Source organism: Colius striatus, chromosome 5, assembly GCF_028858725.1.
Source record: "Colius striatus isolate bColStr4 chromosome 5, bColStr4.1.hap1, whole genome shotgun sequence".
NCBI lineage: Eukaryota > Metazoa > Chordata > Aves > Coliiformes > Coliidae > Colius > Colius striatus.
In genome coordinates, this window is record NC_084763.1 from 16,513,601 (window position 1) to 16,535,074 (window position 21,474).

The 21,474-nt window shown below is 37.5% G+C and overlaps 1 protein-coding gene across 4 annotated transcripts in view; it reads right to left on the bottom strand.

Annotated features, from left to right (window-relative positions):
• RBMS3 (RNA binding motif single stranded interacting protein 3) overlaps positions 1-21,474 on the bottom strand; it is a 449,717-nt gene that overhangs the window by 331,000 nt on the left and 97,243 nt on the right. The window lies entirely within an intron of this gene.

The window sequence follows — 21,474 nt, forward strand, 5'->3', positions numbered from 1 at the left end:
TCCTGCAAACACTTAGACTAGAGATTTTACTCACAGAAGTAATTCTGTTCAGTTCAGAGGAGGTTTCTTCCCATACATAATGTTACAGGCACAGCATCACATTTGTAAAAACAGACATCAGAGTGGTGAGAGGCACCACAACAACAAACACTGTTATAGGCAATTAGCCATATTCAGGTGATTTCATCTACCACTATAAACTTTGAACGCTACCCACAAGAACATAACTGGCATTAATTTGGGCACTGTTTTCCTAAAAATATCAAGTAACTATTTTATAGTAATCAGAACATCAGCTATGATGAAGAATGTTAGTTTATGTGCTGCATGAAATCAGGAAAGTATTTTGTTCCTACATAGTCATTTATACCTATGAGGAAAGGTTGCAGGACCTGGGACTGTTCAGTCTAGAGAAGACTAAGAGTGACATCTAGTTAACACAAGTATTTAAAAGGTGTTTGTCAAGAGGAAGGGGCGGCACATTTTTCTGTGGTCTTCAGTCACAGGACAAAATGTAATGGGATGAAGCTGGAATGCAAAAAGTTCCACTTAAACATAAGTAAAACTTTTCACTGTAAGGGTAAGAGAGCCCACACACAGGTTGCCCAGGGAGGGTGTGGAATATCCTTCTCTGGAGGTTTTCAAAACCCACCTGGCCGTGTTCCTGTGTGACCTGATTGAGGAGAACCTGCTTTAGCAGGGGGTTGGACTGGATGATCTCCAGAGGTCCCTTCCAACCTCTACCATATTCATACCAGAATATTTTGTCCCTGTTTTAACATCAAGCACCTGCACAGCTGCCGAAACAAATTCCTATCTGACCCAGCCTAGTCATTCTTAAATTCCATGAGAACATTTACTTGGGGGAGGAAATACCTTCTTAGAAACATAAACACTTTACCTTCTCTTGTATATATTAGTTTGAGGTGAAACTGTTCAAGTCATCTGATACTATTAAAATTGCAAAGTCCACTTAAAAACACTCCACTTACAAATGGCAGTAACACACACCAAGAGAAGACCTCACAGTGCTGTACACAGAAAATAATCTCCCTGCTGAGTCCTGGCTATAGAGCTATGTCACAAACTGCTCTCAAGAGCTCCATCCCCCTGCACATCTTCTGACTACTCAACAGACTCAGGAAAGATGTAAGCAATTCTGAATAAGCCCTTAACATACATCAAAGTTGCAGTATCAATAGATCATTTCAAGAGTTTGCAGGCAAGCAGTCAATCAGCACTCACACTGCAGACAAAGCTCAACCTGGTCATTCCTGAGAAGTTATTTGATAACTATTGTTAAAATGGAGACAGTTCCTAAAGGAAGCATTTTATCTGCAAGTAATACCACTTGCAAGATGTGAGAACTTTACCCACTGCCCAGGCCAATCCCAAACTGATAGGAATTTGCTGTCTCACAACACACGAAGTATGTGAGACACTTCTGCATCTGCCTGCGGGAAGCTGGTGATGCAGGGAAGGCAAGTAGGCAACCGGGATTAGGAAGTAAATGAGATTCAGGTAGATACTAGCTTAAGGTAGAGGAACCAGGTGCCAGCCATCCCATTGCTGGCAGGCAACGTACTAACGTGGGAAGGCTGATGAGGGATAGCCACCACAAACAGCTGCTGGGTCAATGAAAAGATTTCCTGGGAGGCCAGACTGGTTGAGGTCACTCAAACTTTTCAGCTTTTCCATGTCGTTATAGAAAACAAAACCCTCTGGGCTAAGTATATGTCATTCTGTCCCTCAAGCCAGCCTTGGGGCTGGCCACAGCTAGGCCTGTAACACAAAACGGCCATCAGACCAGAGAGGCTGAGTCTCTCACCATCTACCTGACTTGATGCTACACACGGGCTGCCATCCTCACCTATAAGGTGGTAGGTGCAAAACACAGCTTTTGCCCAATTCCTGTTACTGCTTTTATGTTTTAAATAAAATTAGGATTTAAAGCCAAGTAATTGGTGTGCAGATTTCTTCCTTGCTAAGTTTAACCAATGGAGTCACCACATAATTTCCAAGTTCAGAGCTTAATAATGATACCGCCAGCTTTAGGGTTCACTCAAGGCCTCAAACATTGCTCGGAGCACAACTCACTCAGCTGAAAACAGTCTGCATTTCTGGGCATTTAGGTAATTTATGATTTTATCTTTGGAACTTTTGTACTGGGATGAATTTGACCAGCAGTAATTGGATTTAGATAAGCAACTCTGAGGCTCTTTCATTCCTGTGAATTAATATATAAATAGCATAACTGGGTTTATTTTGTTTAAAGTAAACTCTATTAGGAAAATCATGGATTTGTGGAGGAAAAAAAAAAAAACCCCACAACATCCACATTATGACATCCTAAAGTGTTAAAGTGTACTGGGATTCTCAGAGAGACATTATTCCTATAATACATTATCAGATGAACTTAAGATACTAAATATACACAGAAGGAAAATCCACTCATAAAGAAAATTCTGATTTGCATGATCATTTCTGGGCATTTAATCTACTGCATAACATTTTCAAGGCTTATATATTTTCTGAAAAATACTATTACATTACTATTCTACATTATTACTGCTAAATTACTATTCTAATCATTAAAAAAAACCCCACAAACTGCTTTGTTGCTGTTTCCTTTGTTAGATATTATTTTTTATTTAAATCATGAAAAGTTGAGACTAAACTCTTTTATTCACACACAACATATAATGACCAAATTCATACCATTCAGAGCACCAGCGCATTCACAGATCAGCATATGGCTTGGGAAACAAACAGAAGGAAGTAGTTACAGAGAATTTATGGTGTACTGGATTAAAAAGATCATACCTCCGTAAGGGTTTAACATTTGGATGCTCCATCATGTCTACTTACTTCAGTCTGGCTGTCAAGATTCCAAAAAATAATTCCTTCACTAAGTACAATACAAGTTAGTACAACAAATTAAAGTATCAACTTCTCCAAGAGCTTTGAAAACATAATAGAAAAATGGAAGGGTGGCTTCTTAAATCCTTTGGTTGTACATCTAAAACTACCCTGGACTCTTAAGTCATTAGTACCAAATTCTGTAAGGGCAAGTGTTGCTCAGCAGTTTTGAAACCCAGACCATGTATTTCTGTTCCTAAGAAGACAGTTAGAAGCTCAGTTTTAAGCAGAGGGTATTGAATATTGTAGCATCTATGAGAAGTGAATTTTCAAGATAATATAAGCTGAAGAACCACTAAAAGAATATATACATATTCAATAATATCTTCTGGTATAGATATTTACTACTAGGAATATAGGGAGTTAACTTATACATGGGCCTATCACTCACCAGCATCCCATAGTCACTGAAAATAGATTTTCCGTAAGTATGGGATAAAAAAATGCTACAAAAACCATAAAATAGCTATATGCATATATCTATGAACACTATTATTGCTTCAGACAAATAAAACTCAAGATCATACCATTCTTTTGAACCCCATTCTTTTTTGCTCCATGTTAGGAGGAAAGAATCTAAAAGGCTCTTTCTGATTATGGGTCATGTCACTTAATTTACACTACATTTACAGATCATATTCAGAATCCCTGCTTTTAAAAAGATGAAAACATAATTTAGTTCAAATCACAGGGCTCGAATACAGCCTCTAATACATATTTGGAAGACAATGTAGATATTTACCAAGAAAGAGAGAGTCATATTTCCTACTCAAACTAATCTACACATATACACTTAAACATTAAATACATATTCACCTCTGGAAAAATAGCCTCATCTGAAAGTATACAAGCTCTAGAGATTTATTGTAATTGTTTTCAGGACTTGGGAAACTAAGGTAAAAGAGAAGTTAAAGTAAATGAAGTTTAAACCGATATTAAGTTTCTGGAAATAAAACTTGAACTTTCAGGCCTGTAAGAAGTGTATCACTTTAGTAGTTCAAAGGTAACTTTTCCTGTAGTCTTGTTCCTTTCTTTGCCAAAATTAAAAATAAATAAATAAATAGATAAAATTGTCTGCATGTAAATGAAATTAAATGGCTTGATCCAATACCAGCAGAAATCAAAGAAAGCTTTTCATTGCCTTCAGTAGGTACAAGCTCAAATCCTATTCACAGTGCTTATAAATAAAACTACAGATTTGTCACACTCTTGATACCCAAGACAGAATAAATTGTCACCTACTGAAGTAGCTCTCCCCATAAAAGCTGACATTTACAGTACGTTTCCCCAGTTTCTTGTATGTAAGACACCTGGTTCTTAGCAGCAGTCCTTATTCTAAATACTGTTTATTTTGAATTAGTGTTATATGTTATTTTCATACTATATCTGTATGTTTGAATATTGAATATTTAAGACTATCTAAAACATGGTTGCATTATTTTATATAATATTTTCATCAAAATTCTGCCATTTATATTTTTGCTTTGAGAGAAAGCTATGTTTTTCCCTCACAGTTCTGCCATGACAAATAACCAGTGTTAATAATTAATTAGCCAAATATTCTAGAGTTGCTAAATTAAGTATGGAAAACGAAATTCATGCACAAATTAATAACTGTGATTTCATGCAGAACACTTCAGTCCTTCTTCTGGGCCATCATTAAATCTTCAGCTACTAATTATTCCGTATTTGCAAGAATTCAGATGTCTTAAAAAAACCCAAAATGCAACTTTTGTTTTCAGACACTTAGTGCCACTAAATTTTCTGTATAATGATAGGATGCATTACTGGGAAGACAGCTTAGGGATCTGAAACCCTTCACAGAATGAGCTGTGGTTTACTACAGTCTGTTTCAAATGATAATGCCAGGCATATTCCACTTTTCAAAAAAGAGAGGGTAAAAAACATTCTAAAAACTCCAAACGTATCTTTTCTACTATAAAGACAGTGCTTATTGTCATTTAAAGAAAAAAATGAAGCAGATCTTCAAACTTGAAGCATCTACTCTATCCAACAATTCAATTCTTTCAGATATTGTAGAAATAAAGCCCCAAATATATCATTCCAGTGTGTAGGATTTATTTACTTTGTGTGTTTTTTCATGCTGTGTTGTCTTGCATCCGATTTCTCATTCACAGTCTTGCTTTCTTACGGAAGATTCATTGTTAAATTACAGTCGGTATGAACCACCATGCCAACATACCATGATATTAATCTCTAAAGTATTCAATCATTTAACAATAGCCTCATTATTCAAGGGAACTCTGAGCGTACAGTTTGTGCGGATTTTCTGACATTTCACTAAAACAATATACTCTTAAAAGAATTCAATGACTGCAATACATTGTAATATATATACACACATATACATATATCTCAATCAGATTATTCTTCTCCAATAATAGCCAAGAAAAGAAATAAAGAAAAAAAACCAAGAACTCCAGCTACCATCAGGGACTGTGAACTCAAACTGATAATTTCAAGCTAAAGCACTTTATAGAGTTCACACAGAGGCCATTTGAATCAAATATGTGAGCGAGACTTGAGTTCACAGAGCTCCCATTTCATTATTTACAAATTAGAGAAATCCAAGTACTTGGGATGTCATTGGAAACAAAGCAGTTTTGAGAGGATTCAATTTATACCAACGGAGCAACTGCCTCATTATTTTCTTTCTTTGAATGTTGAAGTTACATCTTAAGATAATATCAAGAGGCAGGGAATATGGTATAATTAGCATGTTTTGTAGCTCTCTGTTCATCAGTTCGCATATCTGAACCTAAACCAAGCAAAATTTTAGTCAAGCACAAACTCCTGACACAGGCTTTGAACCACTAGCTGCTCTCACTGAACACCTTGGCCATGAGTCTCCTACAGCAGAGAAGTGAAAACTGGCAACTGTTGTGCTCAGCTGTGGTTCAGTTTGCATCCAGAAACAGACAAGGTGGACCAGAAAAGGGTTAGATAAGCAATGGGTTTCACTACATAAATACACTCAATATACTTAGTGTCTTCTGTCCTTAAAAGGACACTTGTTTGGTCCTGCCAGGCAGAACCCTGGCTAAAGAGCTAAGAAAAAAGATGTGCTATGTAGCCTGTCCTTTCTGAAATATACATGGGCAGATCTGGAGAAAGAAGCAAGAATTTTAATATTTTATGTTTCTGCTGAGAAATTTTACCCCAGGAACAAAGGACTCACTGAAAAACATGGTAAAGAACATCTTGAAATGTGATCAGTAACACTGGATTTGGAAGCAAATTAGCTTCAGTTGCTTCGGAGCTCTCAACAAAAAAACTTTTTGTATATCACTGCTTTCAAGTGCCTTCGAATAAACAAATTAAGATACAATCTTCAAGCCATTTAAAGATACACATGGAAAAATTAAGATGTCATTCTGAATATTGGGCATACTTTGAGAGAGAGAAAAAAACTGTGATTCACTGGGATAAACACACAATTAAGTCCTGTTATTGGCCAAGTAGTACAGTACTGACAATTCCTATTCTCTCTATATACCAAAAAAAGTTATGAAATTAACTTTTAGCATTAAAAAAACCCTAAGAAATAAATACATTTGAGAGTCTTTTATTTTGCTTATATATTTCAAGCTTCTGTGAAGACTCAGACTGTATTCTCATGCCTCTATTTACAGCCGTGAAGGAGAGAAACCTACATTTCTTTAAAAAACTGAAAGCTGAGATTCCCATCTTATCACATGCCTCAGGCTCTAAGGCTTTAAGAAACAAATATTGTGAATCTCGCAATAAACCTCTGAAGGTTGGCAATACCAAGGGCAACATCTTCATCAAATATTAGTGAACAATCTCAGCTGGGAAAAAACCTGACAGTTGCATGTTTTGGGTCCCAGAAAACAACCTTGTGAAGAAAAAAATCCAAACCAACAAACAAATCCAAAACAATGAACGAATTCTGTGTTCTATCCCAGTGTTGGCACCCCTCACTACTGCTATCACACACATAAATGACAAGTATATCCTACATGGATAAACTAGATTCCAGCAGCCAAAATACAAACTGCCAAATGTGCTGAGTTTAAAAATTAATAACATGAAATTTACAATGATCACCTCTAGCAGCAAGCTGGCTGAACATCAGAAGCAGTGAAAGCACAAAACCAATGTAAATAAGACATAGTTAGTCTTCATGGAGTTAAAAGACATTCTAGAAGAAACAGATCTATATTCTGCAAATAATTACAACTATCAACAACTGAAATCATGCTCTGAACAGCCCTGCATGCACTCAATAGCCAACTCTCATAAACCAAACACTTGCACGATCAGGCTATGTATTTACACATTCCTGAAACATCATTTTCATCAAGAGCATTTGCACTCATTCCTCCCTCTTAAGACCATGTGAGTTTCTGATCTTGTCCTTTTCTGCTGTTTGAAAAAGGAAATTCTCAAAAGACCAACATCTTGAATAAGAAGCTAAAGTAAAAGATCTGCTCCAGCTATTCATTTCCCATATGCCTCTGCCCTTTGCTTTATTTGGGCTTGCTCCAGAGACCACTGAGATCAAGAGAAAGACCTATGGATTTGCCCTGTTCTGCAATTTTACACTCTACATGTGACATTCCATTTTGTAAGACAATTTCCTAAGTTCAGCCTTCAGTTTCTGTTTGATTCCCACATTCTCAGGACAAGAGTTCCTTTGTTCAAGCATCCATGTTTATGGGAATGTTATCTTATCTTGGGTTTAGTCTTTAATATTGAGCAGAGTCTGAAAAGAATCATCCTCTTGTTTGAGACTTAAAGATTTATGTTTGCTTACATTTTTAAGATACATAAACACACAAACATACTTACAAAGTCTAAGTAAATTTACTTTTCTTAGAGTTGTTATCTCTATGATGATATTTATCACCGGTTATGGTTTAGTTTTCTTATCTCCTCCATGAAAAAGTTTTTTTAAAACCCATTATGAGACTAAAATGACAGCATCCTAGGGCAAACAAGCTTTCTCTATCCTGGCTACACAGTAGCAGCAAGATTTAAGCAGCAGAAAAACACGTGAAAAGGAACGAGGAAAGCAAATCATTACAGTGTAGAGAAGAACTTCCATAGCCACTGAGACATCCAAAGTCGAGAGAGACGCTCAGTGCTGCAGTGAAACCCTGTCATTCAGAAAAGAGACACAAACAGAAAAGAAACACAAGAGTGGAGAACAGCAGAAGAAAACAACTCTAGTCTGCATTCCCAACTACACCCACACACAGAGTGAGGACAAAAGGCCCCATCGACTCACAGTCCTGCTGGTTGTGCAGGACTGAGTGAGGCTATCTCAGCTAGCTTTAATCTAGCCTCAGGTTTCACTGGCTCTAAAACATCTACAATATAGATGCTCCTTCAGATTTTAAACACTCAGTACTGATTCAGTTCTGCATGTTTCTTCTCCATCTAAAAAAAATCCCACACTTTAATAAAGAATCACCATTTGTCTAAACTCCAGGCAGTCATCTCCTCAACCTCCCCATGGTCCCCATCCCAGAGCTCCTCCAGAAAGCCATTCTGTCTCCTATCTTTAAGATAAGAATGTTCAACATCTTCCCAATTTTTATGGTGGGTAGGGGAAGCAGAGGAAGGTGTGTGTAGAATTCACCTTTAACAGAAAGCCTTTTGAGTCTTCATTTTTGAAGCCTTTGTATTTTTTAAACCCTGCTCTGTCTATTTTCTCTTTCCTTCCCCCCGCTTCCCTTCAGTGGAAATTTTCTACTCTTTACAAGCCCAGCTCTCTGCAGAAAATTGATTTCCCCTAGGATACAGCCATTCTACTGTTCTATGCATGGTCATTAATGACCATCCTGTTCACCACAGAGACAGACACAGTGGCACTCTCCCCGAGCTCCTTAGCAGAGAAAGTGCACAGGGGGAAAAAAAAAAAAAATCAGAACCTCAGAGTTTAATCATACCAAGAGTTCATCACCTCTACAAAATACCGTATAAAACCTCTAAACAAGCTATTATGAGAGTAAAATAATTCTGGATGGTTTCTGTCACTCTCTACTTACACTGCAGTAGATTAAAAATTTTAAATCTGCTGCAAATAATGACCATCATGTAGCTCCCTCTCTCCCAGAGCCACATGGGAATGAACTCTAAATCAGATGTGACTTGAGCTCACGTTGGTTTTACTTGGGCACTGGTATCAGGGTATCCAAAGGCTGAATGCATTTCAGCACAGCTGCAAAACCTGCCTGAAGATGTGAAAAAGATATATAGGGACTGCACTTTTTGCTGGTTTAGCTTCCTTGGAAGCAGTGTACTTGTTGGTTTCACCATCTCTTGGAGATCTGAAATCTCATGTTTGGTTGCAGTGAAGCCTCATCCTTGGAGTGACAGACGATTCTCCCCTTACCTCTTGGTTATTCTGATGCCAGCAGGTAAAATAAAAACAAACATACTCACAGAACAGCTTAAGCCTTCTCTATAAACAACTTGTGGATAGACTGTAAACTGGTTCCCTGCCACCTCCTTGACCCATGGGGTCCTTGCAAGAACTTCCCCTAGTCCCTCTGCTGGTACAGAGAGGTGCAATGGAGGACTAAAAGCCATGAGGAAGAAGACAGGGTAGTCAACATCTTTTCTTCCATTTTTTAATGAAAAAATTTTATGTCATAAAGTTCATCTTACTGAGTTACATTACTAGTTTCAGCAGGATCAAAAATTTGGAAAAATATTAATAAGGCCCAAACACAGGTAAAAAGCTTTGTTGGGGGTTTTTTTGTTTGTTTTGCTTTTACTTCAGTATAAATTCAAGCTTGGCTCCAAGTGAATTTACCTCAAATAAACAGAAGCAAAGTTAAAAACTTTAAAACAAAACAATATCTTTTTAGAGACTACTGAACAGAAAAAAAACAACTCTAAATATTAGTTCTGAAACTAGGAGAGAGGCTTAGCTACTGAACTGCAACTTGGTCTGAAAAAAAGTCAACACAGCTAATGCCTGATACAGCACTTCAGAAATGTTCGAGTGAGTAAACTGCCCAAGCCAAGAAAGTCATATTTAAAGCTCACACTGTCCAGCTACACTCTTTAAATTATGCCAGGATTTCTTGATATAATTCTCACTAATGCTGGCTGATGCTAGCTGAGGAAATCCTCCACAGACAAACAGGACAATCCACCCCACTGTAGGTTCCATAAAATCACACGCTCTATGGAAATTTCCAAATACCTCGACACAATATGGGTGAGTTAAGGATAAAGTTTCAAGCCTGAACTTCATAATTTCCTGTCTTTTGCTAGTCTACACAGCTCTTTAATGTTATGTTAATATCATTTTTGAGTGTGATTGAATTACTCACTGCTCTTGATGCCAGCATTAGTGGACCTCTGTGTAACAGGAGAGCACACTTTACCGCACATACTGTTACTAAATACCATTAAGCAGACCAGCTGCAGACCTCCTGATAGTAGGACTGGAGGGCTATCTCATTAGGAGGCGACATTAGGGCCACTTTACTTCTGGCACATGGCCTGAATCCCATAAGACCTCAGCACGTCAAACTTGCCTCGCAGGCCCCAGCAGACGGGCTGCAGCAGCAGGTCTCCTGCCCAAAATGTTGCCCAGCCCTGGAAATCTGCTGAGTGTGCTGAAATCTCTCTTGTGGGCTCAACATGCAGAGTCCTAAACAGTGCCGCAGTGACTCGGCAGTCTGAAAAGATAGAGACGTATTTACTTGGCGACATTTCGATTCCAGGTGCAACGGAGGGCTGTTAAGTTCTCCACTGAGAGCGTGCCTCACACACTGGTGACAGCTACTAACTAGTGGTGCAGTCCTTTAAAAATCCCTTTCGGGAGTCCAGAGAGAGATTAAAATGTCACACGTGTGTGAGTTGTAACAATTCTAGGGCAGCCTCTGAAGGGAGACTTAACACAAGCTTTCTCATCAATACCCTTGCACTGCTAACCAGCACCTGCTAAGAAAATTATGAGCCCAACTAATGTGCAGAAATATCCCTCTTTAGAGGATAATCCCATTAGGGAAGAAAGCAAGGGGCAGGCGAGGTGGGAGAGGGGCACAATAAAAACAAGAATGAGGGAAGACAAGGAATTTAAGTCTTTTTCCATGTACTAAATTGTACTAACTGACAGCACTGTCCAGTGAATTGCAATGTGTCCTAGCCACTCCTCTGGCCACTCTAACCCAACTCTTCCTCACCACAAAATGCCTCATATTCTGGTTGGTAGAGCTGTATTTACCCAGCACCAGTAGTAGATTCTGCCGCTAGGAGTCACCTAACAGCAGCTCAGCATACCATGGGAACAGTACGGCAGAGAAACAGGAGGGACAAGCAATCAGGTTTTGTTATTATAAAAAAAATCCTTGTTTCTCTAAGCGTAACTTCTCTAAGAAGTAACAAACAAATGCAGGAACTTAGTAAGAACTAACAATTACAAATTCATGTTACAACAAAGCGGGTTTTTTTTCTTACTACTTGCTGAAAGTCAAGATGAAACAACTAGGAGTCCTAAAAGTGTTTATAGCATTTAATAGCTGTATCATTATAGGCTGTCTCCCACATGTGTAAGACTTACAATTGATCGCATCTTTAGTCCAATGCTTATGTTAGGCAATGAGCAAAATCATGATATGGGGATATTGCCCTGCTTTGATTTAATCCCCACTAAGAACTTGGATATATTCCATTTTGTTCCACTGTACTCACCAGTTTCTTTTTCCGTTTGGAAGCAACTGCTTTGAGTTAATTTTATTCCGAGAGTCAACAGATTGCCCTATATGAATCCTTCAGTTCCTTGACCTTGTTTATGTGATAAGAATTTATTTGTTATGGAGTTCATAGACTTAATAAACTTTATATTGAAATATTTGCACAAAATTATTGTAATTAAAACATTTCATAACCATACTCCATCTAACTGACAATCTTAAATCTGGTGTTAAGAAAAGCATAAGGGACAAGACACATTAAAGATGAGGAGAGAAATTAAGTTCTACAAAATTAAGTTAGGTACGGTTTAGATCCAAAATCCTTTCTTTTAAAAATAAAGCTTCAAAGAAGGTTTCTTTTTCTTATTCTTAAGTTTATTGTTACTAAAAAGCCAAGGTTGAATGGACATTTGATTTACAATTATATGTAATCAGAACCTTAAAGGTGGAGAAACGAGCCTCTGCTTCTGACACAGTGTCAGCATCACTGACGTCCACAGAGCATATGTTGCACCTTCTTACACTTTTGCTAGGACACCACCTAGCTTTTGAGTATCATTTCTCTTGCTTAGGAACACAGGTGTTCCAGTGATACACTTCATCCTCTTAAGGACACATGCAAACAGATATGGCTACATAAACCATATGTAATAACAAATCTCCATAAACGTGAAAATGAAATAATTAGTTTTAACTAATTTAACATCTAAATGACCCATGCATTCCTTGATGAAATTATCCAAAGGCTGGATAAAATTGTCATATTATCACAGACTTAAACAGTGCTATCTGTTTTGATTATTAAAGAAAGAAGTCTCAAAAGTGACTTGATTCTAGTGTATAAGAACATCTGGGAGGAGGATGGAGAGAGAGAATTTTATTACACCAAGAACCGACAGGTAAAAATCAATACCAGAAAGTTAATTTGGAAGTGGGTCAGAAATTCTGACCAGGGAATGCAGTTAACAGGAACAAACTGTTAGCAACAGCAGTAGGTTTACTGCTGCTTCCATATCTTCAGATCCAGAGTGTGTGTTTTTCTGCAACATACACTTTATACCAAAATAAATTGCTATATTCAGTTCAGGAGTAAATAAGAGAAGTTTTAGAACCTGAATCAACCAGAAGATAATAACAGACCATCCCATGTTCTCTTCTGCATCTTACATTTTATGAATCTCCGAATTATTTTATCCCTTTTAATTACTAGTTCCCCACTATAAAGAAGATTAAAAGTTATTATTTTTCTTGAATCAGTGAATTACAAAAAATAATTGAAGTTTCATAATTGGATTTTAACCACAGGAGTATATGGAAATGCTGAACTGGGAAGTTGAAGTAAGGAAAGCATGTTTCTTTGGGTTTTTGGGGGTCTTTAAAGGGATCACAAGGCAGTAATTGCCATAAATGCTGCACTTATTACCTGTATTACACTGAAACAATAACACGGCTGTCATCCTGCAATAACTGCTATTTGAACAAACTTATGTGATTTCATGAAGCTTATATGAGGTTGGGTGTTTGTTGGCAGAGTGCTTAAATCAGAATAGAACCTATATTTCTGCATTGGTGTTACCTTCATTATTTTTAAGGTTGCCCCTAGAGGTGTGGCTAGCTACTCTCCAAGAGAACCAGAATCTAGAGATCTCCATTTTCTTTAGAACTAGGGACACAGAAAATACATGACGAAAGAAAGTAAAAACCTTTTCAGATCTCTGTTGGATTGATATCTTTTAAAAATGAGACTGAAAACTTTGCATCTTTTTTGTTGTATAATGAGGTAAACATAAAACCTCTGATGTAGTTGCAAAAATTCTAAGAAATTCTTTCTCTAGCAAATATCTTTTAAAAAATTAAAAGACTTTTCGGTTTTTAAACATAACTCTAGCAGCAGTGCTTGACACAAAAATAATTCCAGGAAGTTACTAAATACTTGGAATGAAGGACATTGCATAGCACAGAGCTCTTGTCGATGCTTGTTTGGAACAGTATGGGAAAGTCTAGCAGTTGAATACAATGACATTTTTGTTCTCGTGCTGATAATATTCAATAGCTTTGCCACCAAAGTTGGCCTGACACTTCCCCTTGTATAGAAATTACAGGCATGCTCTAAGGTTCTTGACATTAGCTGGAAGCATTACCCAGGTTACTCCTTTTTGGGGGGAGAAGGGGCGGGGGAGGCAGTTATTAAGCATAGCTGGCATTGTTTCCTTCCAGCAAAGCTTTAGGACAATGTATTTCTCAAACTGATCAGAACATTATCTGCGTCATACCTTCTAGAGAAATGTTACAGAAATATTTCTGCTACACAGATGTCAGAACATGAACAGTGTATCTCCACTCTCTCCCAAAAGTCAGCGACTCCTAAGGAGTATAAGCCACACTCCAGAGAGCTTCCTATTTCCTTTTCTGCTCTCAGCACATGCAATACAGACAAAAGTTCTGCTTTCCCACTGCTGCCATCAATTCTCAAAGGTCAACAGATCAGAAGGACCTGTTGAACTTGACACCACAGAATTTAAGAGAACAAATACCAAAAATCCAGACAAATCTAAAAGACATGGATGAGCTTCAAAACAAAATAACCAAATGACCAAGTGTAACCAGAACTTTCATTGCCACTATTCCCATTAAGAAAAAATCCCAATGACTCAAAAGAGATCAGTAAGGGAACTTGTGTCAAACCACCAGCGGATCAATCAGCCTCCTGTGCAATGCACAAACCCAGAACACCTTGAGGGGCTGGAAAACTCAAACTATCAAGAGTCTTATAGTCATGAAGGCCCTTCCACAGAGCAATACTCACATTACAAAACCAGGCATTTGTCTGACAGAGGCGCACAGTGCAGACAAGGGTCTGTCTGTCCTTTGGACAGATTTGTCCACGACCATTTTCAGACTCTGAAATGCTTACATCAATACAAGGATGATAGCCTCATGGACAGATGATGATTCTATGGTTGACTGGCTGCACACAAAATATACCGGGTAAGCAGGGAAAGAAAAAGGATAAGGAAGGACTGGAAACATGCACATTCAGAACAGGTCAGAAGCAACTCATTAAGTGTGTTTGCCCTTGTTCTATCTCAACACCCCTGCTGCACAGTAAGCAAAACAAGTGACTCTCCAGTCATGCCCTTCACACTGCTACACTGAAGATTCAACACTTCTGTTATGAGTTCCCTGTTTTGTTGCATTTTTTTTTCCAAGGACTTTAATTAAAATTCATCAGAAGAAATGTTTTCAGCAGTAGTCTCTGAGAACACTGCCTCCTCCCCTATCTCCCATTAAATCAGGTTCATCCAACTTGAAAGGAGATGAGAAACTCTCCTAGACACACTGTCACACTCCAGTGAAAAGATGGGCACATTCAAAAGACAGAGGAGTGCAGGTGCTCGTTTATTACTTTACGCAGATTACTTTTCTGCTTTTCTTCCCAACAATGGGAAGGTTCACATCCCAGATGGAGCTCTCTGTAGTGCTGTGGGCATTTGCTGACCTAGAGTTTTGTTTTCCCTGATGAAAGAGGCTAGGTAAGAAGAGAATTGGTTCATTGCCTACTCGGGCAACTTTAATGTTTGTTTTTAACAACGGAAGACATTCAGAGATTATTTTAATGAGGAATTAATATGCAAAAAAGTTATGATATCAGGCAAAGGAGAAAAAAACCTGTGCACGTCCATGCCCATATCCACACATTGCAAAGATACAACATTTATATAACTGAGTGCAAAGCTGCATACCAACTGATTTCAGAAACCAAGATGTCAGTTGATGAAATACAAATTCACTGCTTTGACCATTTTGGACTGAGAGAGTGACCTTAAATTATTTCTAACAGCATTAATAAGCACCATCACTATGAAGACATCTTCCACGCAAAAATTAACAAATCATGTCCACAGCATTAAGTTCCTTTGCTTTCATATCTACTTTATCTACTGAGCATCCTTAATGCTTACCATTTGGTTCCAGATCAAAGGCATTTTGCCCTAAAAGTATTAACTCATTCCCATCCCTCTTAAACTTCTCTTAAATGTCTGTGATATAAAAAACTCAAGAAAAATCGAGATTTCTCTGAGCTAACACATCAGCGTGGGTTTCTATGATCTCAACACACATATTAAAGAGAAGAACAAACTCATGGAGTTCCTTCGTTGCTTTGAATTGGCACATTCATTCCAGTAGGACACCTCTGCTGTGTTTGGGCCAACACTACACACTTTTTCAGATCTCGCTTTCCCAGTTTTACTTGGAATAACTAGGAAAAACTGGGGGGGTCGCCATTGAAGGTTTTTTCCTTTCCCCTTAAGTGCACACATTTCTTTAGTTCCTATGAAGACTGACCTCTTCAGCAGATTTCAGACTTTCCCAGTCCTCATATTACCAGGATAAACCAAACCAAAACATCAATGAAGATTTCAGTAGGACCTACTCTAAATGATGCCACATGGTTCCTATATGAGCTAATCCCATTGGATGAGTGTGATCACCTTCATGCCTTTTCAGTCTGCTATATCACAGACCAATGGTGTCAGCTGATATTAATTACAGGAGAGATGTAGATAACATGGCTCTTTTTGAAATAATATTGAAGCCACAGCGCACCTTGCTTTAACACACACAAGGTTACAGAACGCAGTAAATTCCTTTACATCTCCAAAGATCACAAAACACAGGAGTAGAAACAGGGCTAATACTCTACTGCTACAAAAGTCTCAGATCATTAGGGTTCTGTCTTTGCCAGGACCAGGATAAGAACATCAGTTTACACTGGGTACAAATTTGATCTGACTTCATTGTAGAACAAAGGATTTACTACTCCAGGGATTCTTTTGGTCTTTTTGGTTTTGAGCTCATTATTGGAATTTTATTTTGGTTAACTTTTTTAAAATTACAGTTCACAGTAATTAGTATTTTAACCCAGAAAAGGAAGGAAACTTACTTTCCTCACACCTTCATTTCATTGGTTCTCATGTCATATGGACTTATTATTTTCATAAATAAAAAGGAATATAAAAATAGCCAATGTCAACAATGCCAACATCTTGCTGCCTTAACACATTGCAGAAACCACCACCATGAACTTGATATAAAGCTTAGTCTAACTGAAAATATTGTACTTATTGCAGCTATTAGCAAGAGACCCTGTCCTGAAGGGCACCTTGAACCCCTCTGAAACCTCTGTCACTGAAACCAGTAGTTTTCTGTGGGGGCAAAAGGAATGTACAAAGTTCATTTCAAAAATAGTCTAGGTTTTAAGTAATGTATGTATTTTCAATTAGTAACCCCAGTTACATTATCCTTGGTAGAATTCAAACAGTGGCAGCCTGAATATTTATTTAGATGTTCCATGAAACAAAATCAAGGACATTCAGAATGAAATGAGAGGCTAAAATCTCATACTTGATGTCTCGTCAAGGAGACAGCCAGGACACCTTCAGGAATAAAAAAAAAAAGCCACAAACTAAAAAAACCCCAAAACCAAACAAAACAATCCAAAACCAAAACCACCCACCAAACCAAACTAAAAATCTTTAGTAAGCTGCATAAAATATGAATCTAGAAGCAATTTAGAGAAAGCAACACTCAAGACATTCACAATTCAGTAAGGATTTCCTCGCCTGGAAAATCATTTATCAGGTAGATTTTCTCTCGTCTTCCTCAAAAGCCAGTCTGAGCAGCATACAGACTTGCTGCTCTTCAGGTTTAGATCTTTTTAGTGTTGTTGTTTTTAACTATGTCACACAATCACATCCTCTAATTTTATCCTGGACCCAAAGAAGTCAAAACTTGAAGGGTGACGAGATAACTAATACAAATATGAAGGAAGCTGATGGAAAAAGATTTCTGAAGATATATTATAGATGGAAGGGGAAAGGACTAAGTCAGGACAAAAACCTAAGTTTTAACTATCAGACAGTAGATATTTGAAGTAGTTTTCATTCAGATTGTAGACTGGGCATGAAAAAATCATGACTGAATCAAGATAGAAAGGGATTATCTTTGAGTATATGCCTTAACTGTACAATGCACAAGGCTTTTTTCATTTCAGTCAAATTTTGGGTTTGTTAAGTCAACTTTTCCTTTTGAAATTAGCTGGGGGATATTTTATATCTCTTTTCCCAAATCTCCTTACTCTTCTCCAAAACTTATTTGATGCTTTAAAAAAAATTAGGCTGTTGTCTTCTTCAATATAAACATGTAAGAAAAAAGAGACAGATCAAAATCTTGGGACAGACGGGAAGTTTTTGAAATGAAAAACGTTTCAAAGTAATAAAACTCAAATGTTTAATTTGTATGTAAGATTTCCTTCAATCTATCTCCACCAGGACATAGTAAGAATGAGATGTGTCCAGTACACCAACACAGACTCAAGCCATCTGTGTATGTTTTCAAGAGGATTTTGAAACATAACACCATACATGAAAATTAGAGTGACAGATTATGAATATTTCACAGATAATCATTGATACTTTGCTTCTACGGTGACACACCATGCACATTTTTTCTGTCTATAATCTGTAATTTTACATCTGAAGATTGATTGTCTTTCCTTTCGATGAAAAGCATATTTTGACTGGGAAAACAGATACATAACGGTATGTACCACTGCACCAGCAGAGACTGTGTACCTCAGAGAAAAGCTTAACACAGGATATTTACTGTTATTTTACTATTATTTTCATGAAATATTTCAATATAAAACATTTCAACTAATAAGTTTTGATGATCACAATGATCATCCATGGGTATAAAGCTTCTTTTTTAAAAATCTCAAGAAAGGTTAAAAGAAGCCAAGACTCATTGCTGGAAGTTCCTTTACTCAGTGTTTATGAAAATCAAGGATACACACACATAAAAACAGATTCTTGCTTGATAAACATTCCTATCACTTTTTTTCAATGTAACTTTTGACAGAATCATTGTATAAGGTCCCAAAAGATAAAGTGCAACCTAACAGCTCCCTGTTTCAAAAGAGAATTTGATGGACATATGTTAAACCAAATACTGAGGATCAAAATCACACCAAAATAAAGTCTTCCAGTAGCATTTTTTTTATTTACTCAGCTATTGCACAGTCTATGATGACTTGTTTTCCTTTAGTTATATGAACAGTTTGACAGATTACTGTGACAAGGTTACTCTTAAATTGATAGAAGGTTTGATAGTGTTGGAACATTTGTCAGAAAAGTCTGACATCACATGTAATGGACTCTGCACTTCAAGCATCAAGGGTACTCCATTCTGCTGGTTTCTGTTCAGTGTGCAATACACACCACCCAAAACCACACAACAGAAACACAGAAAAGTAGGCAAGATTCCCCAAAACTGCCCCATATAGCAAACAATTCTAATTAAAGGGTTTCTCTTCCATAACCTCCCTGGCAAAATGCAATTAAATAGAAAAATGTTGCACATCACTCAGAGGGTGGTCTCCTTGCTGGAATAAACCTAGAAATGGGATGGGCTAAGATAAACGTACTTCAGCATTTTCAGCATTCTCTGTACTTCTGAGAGAAAAATATTGTGAGTTTAGTACATTATTCCTCACATCTGCCAAATGTCAGACAGTACAACTGACAGTTGTACTGCTGGCAGCCTCGTCATATGCCAAAGCAGAGGAAATGGGTTCAGAAGGACTCATTTTAGACACTGTCAGCTAGACTAGGGGAACCAGTGTCCTGGGCATAAGGCAGCTTTGCTGAATACCTCACTCAAATGTGACTCTCCAAAAACCTTGTCCTGCAAAATAATAATATGGTTTATAGACTAGAATTCAGGTTTTCATCTCACATAACAAATTACACTAATATTTCTATGCAGGAAGCCTAAGAGCCAGCAGCTTCTGCTGTTCTGTGAAGTTTTTAACACATGGTGAGACCCCAGCCATGTAAGTTAAGAGAGTGCTTTATAGCAGATAAAGAGGCAAATATATATCCCGATCATACAGCAGCAGATTGCTGCTATGCATACTGCATTTATTTGGACCTTTATCCACTTCTACTACATAATCATCTGCAAAGGTAAAGAAAGTGTTTTGCAATGTATGACTTTAAAAGTCCACCTGCTTTCATTTCTTGTATTTTCAGATGTTTACATTTCCCTATATTGTCTTTCCTTTTTGCTTCAAATACTTTAAACATTTGGGGAAAAAAAAAAAAAACAAACCAAAAAAACCAACAAAACAGACAGAACAACTATCTTGCTGCTTCTTACTTCCTTTCAGCCAAAAGATGGAAAAGTCAGCAAAATGAATGTCGGCATTTTTTCTTAAAAAGCATCTGTTCACACAGAAACTCCATGATAGCAAGACAAACCCCTCTAATCATGCACCAGATTAAATTTAGTGGAGTACATTAAAAATTTTGCCACAGTGCTGAAAGGAAGCTCTCAGATACTTGATGTGCACTTCCCATACATAGAGAAGGGGCAGGAATGTGCTCTCTGAACTTCATGATTCAAGTAGCACTGCTCATACCGCAGTCTCCCACCATGACTGCAGCACTAAGTGCTAAAGCCATGAAGCTCCTCTAGGAAGAGTTAGTTCATTTCTGATCAGCTGAAAGCATTTGTCTGAACTTGGAAAGGGTCAAACTGCAAGGAGACGTATAGCAAAATAGCTTTTTGAATATCAGCACACTACAGTCAATTTATATCTACTGAGGATCTGGCCCATGAACTGTGATTATCTGTGACTGTCACAAGCAGGAAGTGTCAATGAATGTGGTTTGTACAGAAGTCAGACAGGTACAATTGTAATTCAGCTTGCATGAAATACGAAAAATCACCAGCATGCTATACTCCTGTGAACAGACAGACAGCTCTACCTGTAGCACTTTTAACAGGAGAAAGTCATAGGGAAGAGTTTCAAGCTCACATAATTCTGCTACAGTTTAGATATCACTTCTATACAACTCCTAGTTGCAGTCCTGGACAGCTATGTCCACATAAAGCATACTTAGGAAAGTCTTTAGAATTTTTAGTCAAAATCAGGAAAGAATAACATCAAATTGTAAATTTACACTAAATTGTTACTCCTGTTGCAAGCTCAAAACAAAACCTACTTGGATTCAAGTCAGTAGATCAGTCTCAGACTGTTTCTTACTTTACCAAACTTCATTGATTGAACCTTATTTGAAAGGCTGATTTGTGATGAAAATGATGAGACCCTGGTGCCTTCTGGAATAGACTATTCTATTGCAAAAGATTCTATGACAAGCACTGCAGTTCTGCAAAATAACAAGGGTGAATTTTCATTTTTTAAATCTCTCCATGTTTTTATTTCAACACAAAAAAAAATTGTTATCTTAAATTCCACCCAGGCAATCTCTGGTTAGAATCTCAAACTGGGTTATTCCCCTCCCACATGTCATCAATAATAGTCAATGTTTTGAAAATCCAATCAGGTTCTTATTTCTACTTATACTACCCGCTACCTTCAGTGGAGATAGGAGGGCTAACAAGGTGCAACATTTTAGGAAACATTTCTTTTGATTCCAGTTTTGACAGGAATAAAAACCCATAGAGCTGGTATTCCTTAGTACAATCTCCAAAATAAACAGGTAGGCAGAAGGTGTTACTTTCTACATCATCATTTTTCAGGTGAACTGCAGTTAATTAGACGTTAACTAGATAGCTAGAAGGCCACCTTCAGTGGGTTTCATACTTCTCAACCTTTGAGCCCAGTAATGTGTGACACAGCAGTCAAAAGACATGAACAAATGACTGAGGTGGGAAAAACCATGTTTTGCTGTGCATTGGTGTGTGATTCATTCATCACAACAAAAAACATACATATATATATACACACACACACACATATATATACACACATATATATCTCTCATTAGGG